Here is an 8050-nt window from a genome sequence, read left to right as displayed (position 1 = left end):
ACATGTCTTTGGATTTGCGATTTCGGATAATTCGGGTTTCGGTTATCCGGGATTATACTGTAACTACATTCCACACAGAGAAAAATTAACGTAGAATATTTTTGTGTACTCGCGTAAAACACAGTACTCTCATTGCCTAGAATAAAACGGAAGGGAAACTCTTCTTGTATCGTCACATCGGAACACGCAACACACAAACACACATGGTAAAACTAAGGAGAGATATTGTAAGCAATACTATCACTATATTTCACTTGGAATGGAAGGGAATACAAAATTTTTAAGAACTGTTTACACCAGTGTTATTCAATCGGGGCTACGCGAAGATGTTTCTGGGGGTCTGTTGGAAATCTGTTGACAGTTCACTTCAAATAGAATTCGATGACTTGTCAATTTGTGACTTTTGTATTTATGCTCGAACAGAGTACAGTGAAATTAGTGAGTATTTCACAACTTCCATTTCCATCAACATATTTGTGTGAACAGGGTTCCTCTGCATTAACATCAATAAAAACGAAGCACATAAATTGCTTGGATCCAGAATCAGCTCTGATTCTCGCACTCTCGAAGATTGAACCAAGAATAGAGGCGTTGGCGTCGCGGAAACAAGCTCAGTCATCTCATTAACACGTTACTTCTAAAGTTAACATTGTCCTCAGTGTACGAATTATGAGGGAGGATGAGGGGAAAATCCTTCTCAGTAGAACTCGATGTCTCCCATATGTTTTGAAATTTCCCATGTTAATTTTTCGGATGCACACTTTATTCCCCTGTAAATGGTCTTTTGGTTGACACACTGATTGTCTTTTTGTTGTGTCTCTATTTGCCCCCTACCTTTTAATCAACAGATCATGTGTATTAAGTTTAGTAAGTTAATTTTGGCTTAATTTCTTTTAAACAGCTTCAGGGCTACATAATTGGATGGCGAACTGTGTCTGGGGGTACACGAGGAAAAAAGGTTGCATAGCATTGGTTTACACAATAATCGTTGGTTCTTTAGGAACAATTTCTCTCTAATTTTATCTTCTTCTTCTTCTTCTTCTTCTTTTTTTCATGTTCGATGCTGAAGATGACAAGCGCGCGCAATCTACCTTCACTCATGGTGCTCCGTAAATAATTCTTGATAATTTTTAATTTTGAAAAACCTCTCTGCTACAGTAGTTGTGACAGGAAATGTGAGGTGCAGCTGTAAGGCAGTAGTCAAGTCTGACAAACTACTCAGTAAACAACTGTCTTCTTCAATTAACAAGTTGCAATGTCTCGAATTGTTTTCTTGGTAGATATTTCCGGTAAACACGATTATTTATTGTAATACACGGTAATTGTAGTCTAAGATACACGATAACGAAAATATGGCATAATAGACTAATAATAATATACAAATGTTACACTGGAAAATTAAATCTTTGGAAAATCGCAAAGAGCAGCCTGACTTACATGTTCACAGTCATACCTCATTATTTAATTTTAATGATTACTTCATTATTTAATTCAGTGAAACTGTTAGAATTAGTTATAGGCTCTGTAGAAACGCTTTCAAAATGCATTAAAATTATAAATAACATGTACAAGGTGCCCTGCCGAGTGTACTTTGTAGGGGCCTCCTCCGGTCCGGGGCCCCCCCCGCACCGCGGGGTCTGCGGGGCCCTTATCGCCGCCACTGACTGCTGGCACATTTGGATGTGATTACAAATGGGAGTATAATGTTCCATCTCCAAAATATTAAACGTCACAAAGTTGTAAAGATCGATTTACTGAAAAAGAAGTATGTATACAATGAATTTATGTATGGATCCGTACAATAAAATTGCACCTATATTTTGATTATTTATATACTAAATCTATTAAAATATTATTACAATTTTTTTCTGTAAATTTTACAGACATGTCGATAAGAACAGTAAATCTGTAACATTACGTTTTCTTCTTTTACCATTTATTTGTGCATACACCCCTCCTATTTTCACCTTTTCTTTTTTTACATTCTACCTTCTAAGTTTTTTCCAACTTTTTTCGCCCCGACCGTCTGGGTCTTTATCCATCTTTTCCTGTCTGGACTTCTCTCCCTACCTTTTCCCGATTTTCACGTTATGTTTTGCCGTTTGTAACATTTACTTATTACATTTCTTGGGTAAACTTTAGAATACACTCTCCAGCTGCGTATCGAAAACTAGGACCGCTTTAAAATGATACAGTAGAGTAGGGTCTGGTTAGGGATCAATACGATAGGGTAGGGTCAGGTTAGCTCAAGGTTATGGAAGTTTTAATCCATTTTATTCAAATTAGTAGGATATAATTTCTCGTCTTGTAAAAGTACACCACCTGGAGCGGGCATTGTAAAGTAACCTTATTTTCTTTCACTATTTCCTTATTCTTACTTTGTCGATTTTCTATCACTTATTATTCTATACCTTCTATACATTTTCTTTAAAATGTCATTTTCTGGAATCTATATCTTCACATTGTATACACATTACAAACCTTGCTCAAAGGCTTTAGCTGGGAACATAAGTGGTGCAGGGTTCACTTCTCCCAGTGATGTATTTGGATAAGATTTTGTAGTTGGTAATCAGTATTACATTTTATGAACTGAATGTTTATATAACTTATTTTCGCTATTTATATATCCAACATAAATTTCCATGCTTAAATTATGGGGAAAAAATTAATGACATTGACAGACAAATAACTAGTAGCTTCATATAAGGTACTTCTCCAACACACGATTGGAAATGCTTCTGTTTTTAGGTGCTTACATGTATTTGTTATCTATATTATCATAAAGTGTGTTACCATACAAACATGAACCCTCTATAATCTTGCCAGCAATAAATTCAAAACCGAAAATATTACTTACACTTCTTTAATTTGGATTAAACCATTGTTCGATTAGATGTAATTTTATTTGTTTCAGCAGCGAGGCTATATGTGGGATCCGAAGCCATCAGCTCCTGACGGGAATCGAACTGGGGTTTCCCACGTCAAGTCCGACTACGCTAAAAACTTATCCACGAGGGTGCTTTCATTAGATGTCTTAAATACATGGTACATCGGTGCAGATTGACTTTAGGAGGCCATGTATATGTACTGGCTCACCACTAGAAAGAATTGTTGAAAAAGATATAATTCTTTCACTAATTAATTTCTTTCTTATCATCCCCTAAAAGCTTTCTGCTGGGCGGCATGAAAATATCTAACGTGGCATATATAAAATTGAAGAGGGCCATCAAAAATAATTGTTGAAAATTTACGCGTAGAAATACGGCTTCCGGATGAATTGCATAAAAACTACAGAGAAAAAACACTAACTTGTGCTAGGTTTACACTGGAAAGCACGAATGCTATCTAACCGAGTCAGAGCAGGGCGAAACTGGCGAGCCGGCGCGTTAGCGTGGGGGTGAGTCCGAAGGGACCAGGCGCGTCAGTGAAGGCGGGTATACACATAAGCAAAGATAGTGAAAAGAAGTGGGATTCTTGCAATGATGATAGTTTCAATAACACTTCTCATGGTTTCTTAGTAATTTTACTTCACTTGTAAATGTTAAATACAGCTTCTGTACATTGTGTGCCGGTGTAAAATATCATCTAATAGAGTCATCTTTCATATGCATTAACTTATTTTATCTGTCGTAAACAGGGTTGTGAAAAACCCAGGTTGTTTTTGAAAACCTAGACCGGTGGGTTTTATTGGGTAAAGTTGGGTTTTATTGGACAATATTGGGTTTCATTGAGTAATATTGGGTTTTATTAAAATTTATATGTACAATTAAAGCCATATTCCTACTTAAATACCATTTAAGCAGATATGTTCTACTGTACACACGAAACTGGAATTCTCTTGTGAGACTGCGGTAGTTCACGTCTGGCGCCGGTTCCTAGTTCGATACCAGCCTCCACCAAGTGCGTTTTGTGGTGGACAAACATCGTTTGCATGGGTTTCTCGGGCTGGTTTTGTCATGCCATCCTTATTATCCATATAATCACAGTCTCCCTTAGACATAAAACTAAGCTAATAATCATGAGAATAATAATAATAATAATAATAATAATAATAATAATATAATAATAATAATAATAATAATAATAATAATAATAATATAATAATGCACAAGGAATCCGTGAAGTTCCATAGGTGTTTCGTGAGATATTCTTTGCACCATTGACACTCGTTTATATTTCGATTTCTAGCAAGAAGGAAGTATACAATTTTCTAGAGTAACAAAGAGGTCGATAGTTTTACGTAATACAGAATAGGAATAAAATCCCCTCTTATACTTATGATTCAAATCCCTGAGCCAGCCGTCTTGAGTTTCAATTAAAACGCAGGCCAAATATTCTGATAGTACCTCAAGTTCAGGAGCCAGAGATAAAAAATAACTTTGTACTACAGTTTTGTAATCTTGGCATTCGACGTACAATTCGCATACACTTCGATCAGGGTTATGTGAAACGAAATGAAGGTTTAGTTTAATGTACGAAAATGCTATTTAGGCTATTGAGATGCTTGTATTTGCGTGTTTCCTCAGTGTTTAAAGATGTATGACAGAAAATAACTTCCACGACAGAAACAAATTATCTACCGTTGCAAATAATAATAATAATAATAATAATAATAATAATACCACCTTTTGAGAATAACCGGAAAATAATTCATTTAAAAATATTGGCTCATCTTTCTTTTTTATGAGCATGCAAACTTCGTCTTTTGTTTATTATTATTTTCATGTTCTATCTTGATAAGATACTTGAACGAAGTGCAGATTAAAAGTTCATTTGAGAAAGTGTACAATAGAGGTTAGGGTACAAATTGCGTCCGTTGTTCAGCAACAGATTTTTGATGACACACAATATTTTACAAAAATGATTTACAGCTTTAATTAATCATTTTCTTATCATCAGTTAATCTTCAGAAACACTCTTGTGATTATAGTGTGATGAATTAGTGCTATTAAAACATTTTAACATTGTGTGTTCCTGTTTTGAAAAAAAAATAAAAAATAAATAAATAAATAATCTCCCAGGAACTTTTACCGGTGAGATTGGACATGGTGGATTGCAATGACATGGAGATTGTAATTACTATGACTGACTCCAGTTCACTACAAAATAAGCATATTCAAGAAGCTCACAACATGAATGGTAATCACTATACTATTAAACAAAATTCTGATATGTCTTCAGTTCCAAAAACAGCTTATTCAGCACACGATAAAGTACCTTTAAACGATCCTAGTAAAGACAATGTAGTTATTCCTAATGAATATAATAGATTATGTACAGGTCCCTATTTTGTTTTTGTCAAATCAAATGCAGAAGATTTGAGTCGTAAACATCTAATGTCTATAAGTAGAAAATTATATCTAGCTGGCATAGAGGACATCAAAAATTTTCAAACAATAGATAAAAAATTAATTTAAGTATATTTTCACAAAGGATTATATGTGAACAAATTTTTAGATCATTCAATACTTAAGGAAAAGAATTGGCTCGCTTATATACCTAATAACGCTATACATACACACACACACATATAGATCCCATGGTGGAAATCGATAAATTATTAAAAGAAATTCAGTGTGATGTACGAATCGTATCGATTCGTCATATTTACGGAATGACTGAAGAACTTCGTAAAATTTTACTTCCACTATTATATTGACCTTTGATTCACAAACTTTGCCGCTTGATTTTAAACTTTTCTTTCTTAAACTTAGAATTGAACCGTACGTACTCACTATTCGACAATGGAAACTATGTTTACGATATGGACATACTGAACGCACTTTTAAATCTACAAAGCACTTTTGTCATAATTTTCCCTGGAATATAAATTGCAGAATTGCACTTCCCCACCTAAGTGCTTTCGTTGCGGGGAAAGCACATGATGCATTTTTCAAGACTGTACTGAAAGACTACGTTAAAAGAAAACAATGATACTCAAGGTTCAACAAAATATCTCATTCAATGAAGCCAATACTCAGATAGGGAGGACGATCTCCAATCAAGTTGCATTACCGTATAGCACTATTTTACGAACAAATGTTATTAATAAAACGGCTAACGTAAATAATAGGGTTAGTGAATTTAACTCTGTCTTAGTTGCTGAGCAATCAACACAATAAGCAATAGAAACTGCTCCACCTCCATTCAAGAAACGTCGGAATACGATAATACGAACATTGGAATACAACCTAGATTTTCAAGGATTTCTACATTTAATGAGCACAATTCTAAGGATACAATAACAAGGAAAGCCCATGCGTCTTGTTCTCAAGCAGATAACAGTGATGCATTTCCTTTCTTAACCAGGAATACTAAATTCAACTTTATCCTGAGAAGACCAATATCCCGAAAATAGGACTTCACTCTCCCCAAAGCAGTGGGATAAGAATACGATAGTCAATGAGAGAACAGGGATATACAAATACAGATGGTCTAAATGTACTTGGACAATCATACTAAATCAATTACCACAAGAATTACAAGAATATCAGCTAGAAAAAATTAACATCTCGAAAGATAGTGTATCTAAAATCAAAATAGCAAATAAAAACAACAACTCTTGGAGAATATATTATCCTCGTTTAATAGCAGTCCTTCCAACGATTCAATTGAACAATTTGCTCAACCATTCTATACTCTCTTTGAATCACTAAAATCGTTAAAAAAATGCTTTGTGCATTTTGTTCCAAAAAGATTCTAGCTATCTTTATTTATATGAGTGAAAATGGCTCATAATAATAAGAGAAGTTTAGTTTTATTGCAATCGAATGTACAGTTTTTTTTTCCTAAACAACATGCCATTTGGCAACTCATTCAAAATTTCCACCGTGATATAATTTTCATTCAAGAAACATGGAGTAAGCCTAGCTTCCCTATCAAAATTCGTAACTATAAGGTTACCGAATATTTGAGGGAAGATTGATGTGTGGGATTAGCCACTTGTATTCATAAAAATCTAAAATATAGTAATGTAAATATTCAACTGTCTACAACGTATCAAAATATACAAATGTATTTCGTTGAGATAGAAACAACCAGATTTTTTAATGTATACATTCCTCCAGATATACCTAGGAGGTATACATACATACAGGAAGAATTACATGCGTACATGAAGCATGTAATTAACCACATTCGCAGTTATGGCATTACAAATATTGCGCACTATGTTATGCAATAGCAAGAATATTATAAGTTGGGTATAAACATTTTCCGAGTCATTACGCCGGCATGCGATATCTTTCGGTAGCCACTCTGACTAGGGCTTTGCAGTGTTTCTTATCAGTCGCACTAGGCAATGCCAAGGCGAGATCTTTCATCCCTGTCTCCTTCCCTAATCCGGCATAATCAAAGTTGCTGCAATGTCGTAAATAGTTTTTAATTAATAGCGGGCGGCCTATCGTCACCTTTGATAGCCAGTTTGTGGGTGAATAAGGGGACACATGCATGACGTCAGCTAACTTCATCAGGTATAAGATGTACATGTTTGAAGAAACGCAATCGCTTTAATGCACGAGTTATGCATACATTTCGGGGAAGAAGGGGGTAATAGAGTGCTACCAACCCATATATAGGTCTTCTGTAGACGAGAACCGAACGGAAAAAAGAATGTTTTGTTTCTCTTTTGTATCAAGCGCATCACATATGGAGAAAGTTTGTAGGCAAGCCGCTAGAGACTTTAACAAACTAGTTTTGTGTGACGCTTGCAGTGCTTCGCTTTTGGAAAATATGTATTTACTTGTGCTATCCGCTGTAATAAAGAATTGTTTTGATTGTTTATGCTGATTAAATGTTGTGTATTTAGTTATGTTTGTAAGTAGTTTAATGCAAATGATGATTGACTGCTATCAAAATTACTTTAGAGAATGTAGTCCAAAGTTGTTTTTATACAGTCGTTAAATCACTTTTTAAAAGAAAGCAGAATAATAATCGTAAATTGGCATGGATAGTATTAGAATGATACAAGTAGTTGATTTTTTCATTGATCTTTACCTTAGTATGCTTGATTCCATTAGTGAAATACTTTAAGAAATCAAAGATTATTTGA

At 34.6% G+C, this 8050-nt stretch overlaps 1 protein-coding gene across 7 annotated transcripts in view; it reads left to right on the top strand.

Annotated features, from left to right (window-relative positions):
- Positions 1-1048: 1048 nt before the first annotated feature.
- The window catches only part of LOC145684247 (uncharacterized), a 48301-nt gene continuing 41299 nt past the window's right edge, over positions 1049-8050 (top strand). For 2 of the 7 annotated variants that reach the window (XM_081756369.1, XM_081756368.1), the window contains exon 1: positions 1049-1289. The gene's annotated coding sequence lies outside the window, so the exon portion shown is untranslated. The other 5 variants (XM_081756364.1, XM_081756365.1, XM_081756363.1 and 2 more) reach the window with 5 other exon arrangements.

Source organism: Thermobia domestica, chromosome 4, assembly GCF_964235325.1.
Source record: "Thermobia domestica chromosome 4, izTheDome1.hap1.1, whole genome shotgun sequence".
Classification (NCBI taxonomy): Eukaryota; Metazoa; Arthropoda; class Insecta; order Zygentoma; family Lepismatidae; genus Thermobia; species Thermobia domestica.
This window is presented reverse-complemented; position numbering and strand designations above follow the sequence as displayed.